The sequence below is a fragment of the Humulus lupulus genome, chromosome 3, assembly GCF_963169125.1.
Source record: "Humulus lupulus chromosome 3, drHumLupu1.1, whole genome shotgun sequence".
Classification (NCBI taxonomy): domain Eukaryota; kingdom Viridiplantae; phylum Streptophyta; class Magnoliopsida; order Rosales; family Cannabaceae; genus Humulus; species Humulus lupulus.
The window spans coordinates 202,842,369-202,855,399 of NC_084795.1; the positions used below are offsets into that span (position 1 = coordinate 202,842,369).

The 13,031-nt window shown below is 34.2% G+C and overlaps 1 long non-coding RNA gene across 28 annotated transcripts; it reads left to right on the forward strand.

Moving 5' to 3' along the window:
- The first annotated feature begins 995 nt into the window (after positions 1-995).
- Positions 996-10,556, forward strand: LOC133823366 (uncharacterized). 28 transcript variants are annotated; one of them, XR_009888268.1, is made up of 13 exons: positions 996-1,231; positions 1,320-1,365; positions 1,676-1,722; positions 2,170-2,321; positions 4,923-6,141; positions 6,349-8,010; positions 8,140-8,204; positions 8,687-8,791; positions 8,902-9,012; positions 9,176-9,320; positions 9,432-9,709; positions 9,795-9,876; positions 10,342-10,556. It is a non-coding gene; the product is annotated as an uncharacterized LOC133823366 (long non-coding RNA). The 28 variants fall into 28 exon arrangements; XR_009888287.1 differs by lacking the exon at positions 1,320-1,365 and having other exon boundaries at positions 6,349-7,254; positions 7,952-8,014; XR_009888288.1 differs by lacking the exon at positions 1,320-1,365 and having other exon boundaries at positions 6,349-7,254; positions 7,952-8,010; positions 8,149-8,204.
- The last annotated feature ends 2,475 nt before the right edge of the window (positions 10,557-13,031 follow it).

Below are 13,031 nucleotides of genomic sequence, written 5' to 3' on the forward strand. Positions count from 1 at the left end.
ATGCATAAGTGATCACCTTCCCTGCCTACATAAGGACATAACCTAATCCTTGTCTTGACGGATCACAGTAAACCACAAACTTCTCCTGATCTGATGGAAGTCTCAGTACTGGAGTTTTAATCAATCGTCGCTTCAACTCCTAGAAGCCATTCTCATATTTGTCTGACCATACAAATCTCTTATTCTTGCGTGTCAATTATGTTAGTGATGTATCAATCCTGGAAAACCCTTCCACAAAGCGTAGGTAGTATCCTACGAATCAAAGGAAGCTCCTCATCTCTGAGGCACTTATGGGCCTTGGCCAATCTCTCAATGCCTTAATCTTAGCCAGATCAACTTTATTCCATCTTTGCTAACAATGTGACAAAGGAAGGTCACCTGAGGTAACAAGAACTCACACTTCTTAAACTTGGCATACAACCTGTGCTCCCTCAACCTTTGAAGTACCAAAGGGAGATGTTTCTCGTGGTCTGCCTCTGTCCGAGAGTAGACTAGGATATCGTCGATGAAGACAATCATAAACTGGTCGAGGTAGTCCTTGAATACTATGTTTATCAGATACATAAAACATGCCGAGGCATTGGTCAGTCCAAACGACATGACTAGAAACTCATAATGTCCATATCTTGTGCAAAAGGTTGTCTTTGGAATATCCTCATCTTTGATCCTCAGTTGGGGATAACCAAATTGAAGATCAATTTTTGAGAATACTGTCCTACCCTGCAACTGATCAAACAAATTATCAATCCTTGGTAGCAGGTACTTGTTCTTGATGGTCAGCTTGTTAAATTCCCTGTAATCGATACACACACTACATCAAACACCACTTTCTACAACACATTATTATAAGTGTATTAAAAAAGTATTATAATAGGTATTGAAAAAAGCTATAAAGTATAATTTGTGAAAAGAAGAGGTGGGCCTATTAAATTTTTAAGCGGCAAACTAATTTTGCTTTTTATACTTTTCCTCAAATCTGAAATTTCCCTCTCTCTCCCTCCTTGTTGTTTTCCTATCATCCAAATCACTTTTTGTTTATACTAACTTTTTCTTTACTCTTCTTACTCTCTCAAGCTCTTCCTTTCTTTGAAGCTCCCTCTTCTCTTTCTGACTATCCCATCTCGCTTGAAGGACGAAGAATACAACTCTTCTCTCTCCAGTTCTTTGTTTTCCCTTTCGTTTGAAGACTAATCACTCTGAGGTCATAAGGATGAAAATGACCAAGAATGAGGTTTTGTTTCTCTCTATTTTTTGATCTAGGTTTCTTTAATTTCGTCACTCTCATTGCATTTTTATTCTGGGTGAAAAAACTCCTTTAGGGCATAAGCCAAGAAAGGGAATGATATCTAGGAATTGAACGAAAAGGTAGTTCATTTACATTGCAATATTTTTGTTTTTTATTTCAAATAGTCTGTTTGTATTAACATTTGTAAAAGTTTTTTATTTGATATAGTGTGTGAATACATTTGGAACAAAGAAAACACACTAAAAATTAGTTGTTGAGGACAAGATAGAGAATTTGTGGGCCTTGGGTATATGGAAAGTACCCAACTAGAACTTTTGATGAGATATATAGTTTTTTCGCTTCATGTCTTTCTTAATTACTTTTTTTGTTTCAAAAAATCTATATTTATAAATACACAATATTGCTTAAGCTTTATCTTTTATCAACCAGGGAGACAGTGTCATGCTGCTGTGAGAGAAGTTAAGGAAGAAGATAGAGTAAGTACATTTTATTATTATAATCAACCAAATTATTATATAAAATTTAACTATGCAATATATTACAATTACTTTCTAATTATATATTTCGGATTTTTTTAATTTACTTGATGGTTGTTAATTTAGATTTACTTGGTTCCATGTACAACAGATTTTGCTTTTTCAATTTTAAATGTTGATATATATAATTTTATATATTAGTTGAGTTCTTATTATATATACCATGATTCCACTACCAAGGCTTTGTTGGAATTTTTGTGCTTGTTCTACCATAGAAAACTTGTAGTAGTACTCTGTTCATGCATCAAAAGAAAAAGAGAAAATAATATTTGTATATGTATTAGAAACACACAGAGATAACTTTGACAATTATAAATGTTCCGTATTCTCTGCATCTTTAAGTTATTTCGTATTGTGCTTATTCTTTTTTAATATATGTTTTGGCAGGCTCTGTATGGAGTTTATTAAAAAGATGTTGATCAGAGAATGTTACGCCTAAGTGCCATTAAATCAATTCCTACAGATGCTAGACGATCTCTTCCTCAAGATGTTGAGATTTCTACAAGCATGTATGGATTTCTTTACATGATTCAGAGAAGGTTTGGCTTGTGATTTATTTATTTATTGTATGTAAATTATATTGTTTTTATCTTGACTTTTGAGTCCATTGTGATTATTCTAGTTTGCCATTAATATTCTAGATAGCACATTAATATTTGTAAATTATATTGTTTGTATCTTTTCTTCTGGGGTTTATTGTGATGCTTCTAGTTTCAAACTAGATTTCAAGATTTTTTTTCATTTTTTGTCTTTATATACTAGTTGGTAGGTTATGTTTTATTAAAGACTCTTATCTGATGATTATTTCATCCTTTGATCCTTTCCTTAACATCTCTTATGAATAGTCAAGTCTTGAATTTAGTAGGATGTATATTTTCATCAAGACAAAGATGAAATTAGTGTTGTGAACTTATTCAAAAATTGAAACCTAACAACATCATGTATTTCTCTCTTTGAAAACTCAAAATTTAACGTGTCATGCATCATGGTAAGAATTAAGCTTATTCCCTATGTTAACAAGAAGCATGTGCCCTATGCATAGAGCCATGTATCTAAATATGTGTATATATATGATATTAAAGTATAACTGAGATATTTTGGTTGTACTAATCCTAATATTGCTACATATATGTGTATCTATAAATTATTTATTTTGATGAGAGCCACTAGTATCACGTTAGTTGTCAATTATTTTTTCAATTCAAGCATTAATTTATTACTACAACAAAAAAAGAATATATAAGAGTGGAATTTTCACTTTTTTAAGTGAAACTTCTAGTGTACTCTCATCTAATAAAGTTATTATATTTTGTCATTATTATTACTTTATCTCATTTACTTTAATAACATACCTACACATATTTAGATGCATGCATCTAGGCATAGATCACATGTTACTTGTCAAATCAGATAATAAACTTTATTGTTTCCCTAACTATACACCAATGTAAATACTTCTGAAATACTTGTTTGTACACTAAAGACAAGGTATGCCTTCACCTTTATGTGCCATATATACCATTGTTATGTATTTCTATTTAAGTACTTGTAAATAATACTATAACCATGGCAAAGGAGGCCACCAATACTTGCAATACTTAAAACTAGAAACATATTTTGTGGATGGTGGAAGATATTTTCTAAGTTGTGATTGTTGCAAGTTGTCATTACTTTATCTCTCTCTCCTTTTTTGTTCTTTTAAAATTAGTGGGGCTCAAGAAAATACAACAAAATAGATTTTTGAAATCTGCTTAAGAAAATATTTATATGTATATATGCTATTTGTTGCAACAATGACAAAGTATTTCCTTCTTTTATATATATATAATTTAAAAATATAAGGTCTAGTCTATAGTATTGATTAGGCATGACACTGCACTACTTTTTCTTCTTTTGTAAGAGAAAAGAACTACACCTAATTCTAGATTAATTATTATTTAATATGTTTGTACTAATCTTAGTATTACTATATGATATGTCTATGTATAAATGTTTCATTTGATCAAAACTACTATTATCATGTTAACTGTCTTTATTTATGTGATTTTGCTATGATTTAGTACAATTTCTTATTCTATTTGCGTTTTATATAAGTCACACTGTATTTTTTATGCTCCTTTGAATTTATGTTTTGTGGTTTTTCTTTTTCATATTGTTATTTTGTCAGGCACACTTGGAGTAGTTTCATTAAGAAGATGCTTTTTTTTTGCCTACTTTCTTATATGATTGGTAGAATTTGTTGCTTTAGCTAGTATGAATGGGAGTGTAGTTCTAGTTTTTCCAGTACAAAAGAATCTCATTTTGATTATTTTTTCTTTATTTACTCATTTATTTCAACTTAAGTTTACCTCAACTTTTTTAATCATAAAATTAAATGATCATTGTGCTTGTTTCTCATGTAAAAATATAACATAAAGTATAATACTATTGTACACTGTTTTAATGAGGATTGTGTTGTGTTTCCCATTTGAACTAAGAACTTTACCATGCCATGTTTTTGTTATGTGTTATTGCTTTCAAGCTCCGTTGATTTTTTTTTTCTTTTAACTAGAGATCTGAAACTTTGTAGATTTATTCTATAATTAGTCTTTGCATAAATATGTCTATGTCTGTATATATATATATTTAACTTTCTCTTACTTTAATTATGACTTAGATGTTTACAGGCATAGACTGGATTTTTCAAATATTAATGAGGACCCATTGTATAGTTTTTATATTGTTTTGTAGAAACTAATGAAAACAAGACCAAATGATATGTAGCGAGTTGAATTACTAATTGCTAATTTCAAATATTAAGACGTTTCTCCTGGTACAAAAATATTTGTAACAAAGAACAAAACTTATCCTTAGTTTGACCTTCCTTGCTACAACTTTGATAATTCATAATTATTTGAATTTATTTATTTATTTCTTTCTTTGTCTCACTCTCACTTTCCTGTAGGTGCAAATATATGCGTTTTTACATTTTCATTTGCACCATTGTATGTTCATTTGTGTGTTTGGAATTTGTGGACGAGCTAATTACTCTCTTAAATAAATAAAAGCATTTCATTTCTTGGTTTTCTTTTAAATTATGGCTTTCTATTTTTTGTAATTGAATGATTTGCTTATTTGGCTCAATCTGAATTGTTCCCCAGGATTCCCATACAACTAGCTGCAAATTAAAGTTGTAACAAAAATCTTTCACCGATGGAATAGAGGTATAATAACTGCATTTTTTTTTCTTCTGTTTTTGCTGGGTAAGCACTGACTTGATTTCCATTTCATCATCTTTTGTATTTTACCTTTGATGAGCATGATATCTGGTCTGGTTAGATTTTCTATTGATTGTGATGCCTCCTGATACAGGTTTTGATGCACATGCATATTGTAATGATCACATATGGTAGTTCTAAAGGAAGTAGTTCGTTCATGTGGTCACTGTGTGTTTCATATTGAGTTTATTCGATTCTTCGTTTTTATTTGTTAATTTGTCTTAAGGAAGAGGGTGTGTATATATATATATGTGTATCCCTTTTAGTCTTGTTTAATGTGGTCACTGTGTGTTTCATATGTGTATTATTTATTATTTTTAAGGGGGGTGTTCTTGATGATTATGCAAACCTGTGTAAGAATTAGGAACACATTTAAGATTTCCATTTATTCCTGGCCATTGAATTTATTACTTGAGATCCATCTTCTCATCACGGCCTTTTTACATGTATGAAGTTAAGAGTAAAGTAGAAATTTGGATAATTAAAGTACATTACAACTTAGTACCATATTTTTAAAGGTTTGTTTTCTTTACAGTTGCAGATTATAAACCAATCTTTAGAGCATAACATAGTATGTTCCTATACTGTGGTTGTTGGTGGTGTTGTCAGTGGATTTTGTAGTATATTTCATAGGAATCAAAAAAATGAGAAAACGTCATTTTACCTTGATTGATTGGTTTCTTGGAACCACAAAATGAGTGATTATTGTTTTGGTTTTTTTATTAATTTTCTTAAGAAACAAGCAGAGGTATTGTTTGTGGTTTAAGGCCTTGTTTGTTTGTTGAGAAACTGGGGGAGAATTCTTCACTTGTTCAAAGATTCTGCAACCAAAGCAATCCAACGATGCATGATTTGATTCTTTTGCTATTCTTATGTTGTTATATATACATGTTCTTACAAATAATTTTTTTTGTTTCTTCTTTAAATTATATGAGAAAAGGACTACTATGAAAGAAAACTTTTAACTCTGAAATCTTTTGAGGAAGTTGACTCTATAGTGCAATCAGAAGGCATTGATGAAGATGATCTTGATGAACAAGCTCAACATGAAAGAGCCATGAAGATCTCTAATTAGGCAAACATAATTCTCTTGGGACTTAAGGTAAAATTTGGGTATTTTTATAAGAAATATTGGCTTAAGTAAGTTCTTAAGAGCTTTTACAGCTCCAGTCGTATCTGTAACGTTTTAGATTATATAGACCATGTTTTAGAGTATTTGAGTTCTTGCATCAAATAATATTTTATGGTCTTATAGAACATTCATTCCCACTTTACAAACTAAAATTGAAACTTATGTTTGATTCTGCAGATCTATGCTACTATAAAGAGTGGGTCCATAGCCATTGCAGCATCAACACTAGATTCTTTGCTGGATCTCATGGCTGGTGGCATACTTTGGTTCACTCACTTGTCAATAAAAAGTATAAATATTTATAGATACCCCATTGGAAAATTGAGGGTGCAGCCTGTTGGCATAGTCATTTTTGCTGCTATCATGGCGACACTAGGTACAATCTGTAGCTTAATTTGTTGATAGTTTTCATAGATTTTTCTCTTTCTTGCTTCATTTCTACATTGAAGGCTGTTTGGCTTCCTTAGTGAACACATATATCATCTAGTGTGTTTTACTCTGTTTGTTACAGAGTAGATAAATTCATGAGTCTAGGATGAAACAAGGAAAAAATAAAGCTTATTGAGTGACTTTGTTTTATTAAATTTGTCTAAAGAAGACGTGTTATTTTATTCTAGAAATTTTCTTTGGTCATTTTCTGCCGGAAATCTCTAAAGTATATGGTCATGATTGCCAACTACAGACACTTATTAAGGAATTAGAAGAGTTTTGACTAAGCATTGGACATGGTAATGGTACATAACCAAATAAGAGGGACTTTTTCTGCTTATCCTGCTGCTGCTCTTAGAGAAGAGTTTTCTGAATATATAATAAGGGGGAAAGATGCTTATAAAGTTATAATTTTACTGAATAAAAAATATTAAGTGTATGTTGGAGTTGCTTAGGAAGAAGAGATTTGTTACAGGTAGGCAGCTGTATAATTATAAAACCAACAAGTCAGTAAATTAGCTTATGTAAGCTTTGAATTTTAGTGAGATTTCAACTAAAGGATTCGTCCGAGTAGTACCGCACTCTTGTAAGCTCTTGGATTGAACCTTTGCAAGAAGAAGCTGAACTTGGATATGAGATTGATTATGTGGCCAGGTGTGCATATAAATAATACTTTTGTTGATGTAAAATTTCATTTTTCCCTCCTTTTTTTCATGTTGATTCACTTATGTACTAACACATATTGGCTGTTTTTCTTCATATTTTGCTCAATATGTTCAGCTCCTAATTGTGCATTACAAGTTTACAACAATGTCTCCATCAATTTTATTCTCATTGTTAGCACTTCAAATTATTCCTTTGTCTTAAAATACTTGAATGGATCTCCTTGTTTGTCCATTAACTTAGTGAATTTGTTGGATTCCAATGCTCCTGTTGCTATTTTCTTTTCCATAAATAAAGAAAACTTTAGGGGTATTTGGCAATTCTTTATAAATAATTTGCTTGAATTTTTGTGGCTGTGTTGTGAATATTCTGCATCAAAATAATCATCTCTAAATTATGATCTGGCATTTTACTTTTAATTCATTTGATGATGATATTTAACAGATATTATGGAGATGAAACCATCATTGTGCACTATGATTTTCAAACTTTGAAATATCATTGGAATTGTAAACTGTACATAGGGCACAAAATAAGAAAGGGAATGTATTCCGAATTTGCTTCATGTTTCTGAAGCTGTACGTGTAGTCTATCTTATCCCTCTGATGATAGTGCTTTACTTGCTATTAATTTTGTTGTGGTTTGCACAAGTACTTTATCAACAATGAAGGTTCATGATCTTTTGAAGCTTTACAATGAAATTGATGTCCCTTCTGAGCGTTTGTTGTTCAAAATTCCTTCAACTTGGTAAGTAAGTTTCATGACAAAACATCTCTATTCCTTATCTTTAGATTTTTCTTCAAGGGAATATATTCATGAATCCTCATAGTTTTTGTCATCCAACTATTTTTTCTAATTGATTGCATCTCCAATTAGGGAATATAGGCTGCAAGATTACTGGAATCTAAGGGCATACAAACTCATTTGACTTTCGTATACAGGTTTTATATATGTTCTAATTAATGGTTAAATACATTACTTTCTCTTGCATAGCTTTGTCATGGGTACTCATCATTTTGAAATAAATTATCTTTGCTTGTCTTCTGCCATTACTTCTTATTAGTTCCATTTTATTACCTTCTTATTAATGGTGATAGTTTCCTTTATTAATGGATACGACATAGTTTTACTTGCATTTGTTTCGTCATGCTTGACTTCAATTGGTGTATCCCCATGCTAAAACGTGAAAGTCTATTAATGTAAAATGGATCTAATTATAGATTGACTATGGCATTAAGTGCAAGGTTTCCATCATTATTAATGAGAAATTGTGCTGAGCACACAGCCTAGGACAAATTTGTTTGTATCCTTTATATGCTTTGGACCCCTTTTATGGTTTAATGGTTGTATGTAGACTGGCTATTCCTATATTGTTGGCAATCTTTACTACATTTTACTAAGGAGTTTTCACTTATCCATGCAGGCCATACAGATTGGCGCCACTAAAGTACTGTCAATGCTGTTGATGACAGCAGATTTCTTGCCACCATATTTTTCTGCAAGCAACTTTGGTCTAGATGATAAACAGGTTTAGTGTGTTCGAGTTAATGCATTTTCTTTCCTGATCATTAATTTTTTTATTTGAACAACTGACCCATTTTTTCTCATTTAATATATTATAATTAATACACCGTCTAGGTTGCTGATTTGAAAGAATGTGTAGGCTTTATTATACTAGAGCAATCTGAAGAAAATGAAGACTTGTTTGTTGCTATCATCAATCTTTTCACTGCTGCTGCTTGTTATCAGGTGTGCTACTTTTTGACATTTGTATATGTTTTCTGGTGTCAATAAGTGAATCACTCTTAGGTAATTTTCCATTGTTTCATTTTGGGATTTCTCATTAACTATTTATATTGAACTTTGTGTTCTATACAACCTGCTTTTTTTATTGCTGTATTTGCCACCAAAGACTTTATGGACGTCCAACCAGGTAATGCTGGTGATGGGAAGCTGCCAGCAATTGAGGTTTCCTCTGGGCCAGGAGAGTCTAAAAGTTCAAGCCTTGTAGATGCAGTACTTTGTTATGTTGTAAATTCTGAAAGTCATATCAATAAGTAAGTTCTCCTAGAGACATCCTTAGCCTAGTTTATCCCTCAATTTTTTTTTTTGGTTGCTCTTTAAACTAATTTGTTACATATTTTGATTTGTTAATTTCTTTATTCCAGCAAACCCTTTGTGCTGCTTAATGTACTCAACTTTTTAAAGGCATCGTGGCAAAGGGCGGCTCAATATATCAATATATTGGCTAGGTTGAAAAGCTCTAAGAAGTTATGGAAGCAATTGTCAAAATGCATTTCACTAACTTCTCTGGATTCTTTGCCTGATAGCCTGATTGAGATGGAAGCTCTAAATCTGGCATACAAATATCAGTGTCAATCTTCCATAATTTCTTGACATGCTCTCTTTCTCCATCAATTGGAAACCTCACTAAGAGGCAATACTTGTAAGCTAACCTAAAATTTGAGCATTGAAAGAACAAGATTTAATATGTTATGATACCTCTTTATTTAACTTTTGTTGTTTTTTAGCAAATATTATGAGCTTAGGCATAAATGCACTGTCATTGGAGCTACCAAAGGAATTGGGACAACTTACTGAGCTATTAAGTTTGTAAGTTGAAGGCATTCTTAAATTTCATATCATGAGATTTCCTATGTCCAATTTCATCATGTTATTGTCTTCTCCTTCATTGTTTAAGATATTGTTGACATTAATCTGTTGAAGTTTTATACCAAAATATTATTAATCATGAGATATTTTATGTGCCCAATGGGCTCTTCCATATCAAATATGTTTGTTCTTCACATACCAACATCAACAATAATACTATAAATTGATAGTACTAAAATACATACACGATACCAAGAAAGGAATCAGTGATATATAATTGGAGTTCTTTGTAAGATAGTGAAGTTGTTTGCTACAAATTATAGATTTATTTGTTCTTTTCATATTAATAAGATCATCTATTTTAACAACTTACTATCTTGCTTAAAAAATTTCCATAGCATTTTTCTTGAAGTAATTTATGATGCTAGATAATAATAATAAAATATTTTTTTGTTTATTTTGCAGATGTGACAAGCTAAATAGAAAAGGATACTTAATTTTGAAGGCTTTGTGTTGGGCAGCTGTATAATATTTTGTGTTGAAAGTAGTAACTTTTCAATTTGTTGAATATTTAAGACTACTTGAATACTTAAAGAACATTTTGTTGTTGATGACAGTGTTGAATGTTTTAAATTAATTTGTGGATTGTTAATACAATGTTGAATGTTTTTACTTTTTGTTATTTGAAAATCAAGTTCATTTGATGATGCTAGTATATATTAGAAAGTTAATTTTAATTATATAAATAAAAAATAAAAATATAATAGAATATACTAGTGTTATATAAATGAATATTGTTGACGCGGTTCTTCGCCAACAGGAAATTTAGAAAAGAAGAGAAAGGGATTAGTGCTAAAGGTGAACTGAAACAGATATATGATCTTAGGAAAAAGAAATGGCTACTTGAGACACGTTTTTTAAGTGGTTCGAAGGTTAAAATCCTTCTACTCCACTAGTCGATATTATTGCTATATTCAGGGGATACAATTATAGGGTCTTTGTTACAAGAGAGAATTCAATCCTTATCAACTCCCAAGGTCTCCATATTTATAGGAGAAGGCACCTGAGAGTTGGTAAGAAGGCCATCCCATGACTTTCTTGCCCATCATGTCGACTCTGTGACATTCATGATTAATTCCTAAACCTGACACATAAGTGTGGTCAAATCAATAGGTAAGGGGATAATGGGCCGCACGGCCCAACCTAGTTGAGGATGTCTGAATACGCACGTTCCTATTGCGTGTCCGAGAAGTCAGGGATATATCAGACACGTGATGTCTGATAATGCACGTTTACCTTGCGTGGCTGATTTTATAAAGGGTCACAGCCTCCAACCCCAGCTCGTACTGCGGGCTGGATGCTTGACCCGACCTTCGGTCGTCGTAGCCCGGACTCTGTCTTTAAGTTATCAGAGGCGAACCCCCAACCATCCTCGAGCTAAGGAGGTATGACCTTACGACGCAGCTCCGGTTGCGAGGGATGTCCGCGGGATAATCAAGGTTAGGCCGCAGCTCAACCTGCTAATCAGCCAGTGGGAAAATCAGGGCGTACATCTGCCCCCCAAGCCCCTGCTCGTGGCACACGACGTCGAATAAGGCCACAGTAGGGGCTTTTAGGCTTCCCCACGAACTCTTCGCCTTCCACTCTTTACGCAGGCATTTGACACGTGGAACATCATGGTTGGCGACGGTACGTCTTCCGAGAACCGCATTTAATGGCCTAGCCTACGCCCAGCCGTCGTTTCATATTTCGAGTGGAGGGCCTTGGATCCCACATCAGGGCCATCCAACGGCCCCTCTAACGTGACCCTTCGCGTATATATAAAAGGGGTGGCCACCCTATGCATGGGCCACCCTTTTACTCGAAATTTCTCAGAAACTCTCCTTCTTCTCTCTTCATCTCAGAAGAAAAACCCTCTTCTTTGTGGCCGCCATTTTCTGCATCCAAGAAGCTCAGGCGTGAGGACTCCTCCAAAGCTTGGGACAAGTATTCCGGCGAAGCCCCCACCTAGGCGACACCTTCATCCATCTTCCAATCAAATATCCTGTAAGTTCCCTGACCATGCGTGTTTTGAAAATATTTTTCACAGTGGCTTAGGTAAATATTTACTATAGTCACATGCATGGGTTTACTAGTTTTCGTGGGAATGAAGGGTGAAATCCTTTTAGGTTAGGGTATTTTGGCCGTAGGAAATTACTTAAGAGTATGGTTTGCAGGATGCCTTTTCTGGGGACAATTTCTAGGTAGGAATTTTGACATATTTTGGGGGCAAAACCGAGTAGCTTAGGGGATACGCTTCACAGGCGGTTTTGCCTTTCATGCCTACTGGAACTTTCCCTCCAAGGCAAAATTTTAATCTGACCCTCCTGACACACGAATTCTGAGTAATCAGGGATCTGTTGGGGGCACAGGCGCGTGTTCATTGAACCGTGTGGTCTCACTCTCCACGGGCTGGGCTTACCTCAGCTCGTGTAAAGAATGACTTGATCTTCCATATGCTTAGGTCGCCTTTTCTGAAACATTTTCCTTTGTTCATTAGGCGACCTGATGGCACCGAAGAGGAACGCTCCAAAGAAGACAGTTGGCAGCTCGGCATCTCAGCAAGACAAAGGAAAGGCGGTGATACCGGACTCTCCGATCCCTAGCTTTGGGCCGGCAGTGGAGCAGGAGCTCGAGGTGGCTCCTGACGCGTTCTTTGAGGCAGAGAGGATTGTCTCAAAGATCACCGACCAGGTGAAGATCAATAAAATCTTCCTCTCCCACAACATCGCGTTGGGGAAGGCATCTGTGGTGGCTCGAATCGTTCGCGGCCTGGAGCGACGAGCATTTTAAGGCGAGGGCCTTCCTGCCACTGGACCAGTACTTCGCTAACTTCCTAAATTATGTGAAGTTGGCCCCCTTCCAGCTCCCCCCAACTCTTATCGGTTTTTGGCGGGGTTGAGATACTTATTTTTGAAGCACGAGTGGGAGGTCCCCACTCCTGCAGATATTTTGTATTTCTTCTGCCTCAAGGCCAGCCCGGTTCAGTGGGGGCGAGGCGATGGGTTTTACTATCTAACCCGATTCCCCAATACGGCTACGGTCATCGAGCTGCCCAGTCACCCCAATGACTTTAAAGATCAATTCTTTATGTCGACGGGGTTCAGGAACTGCGA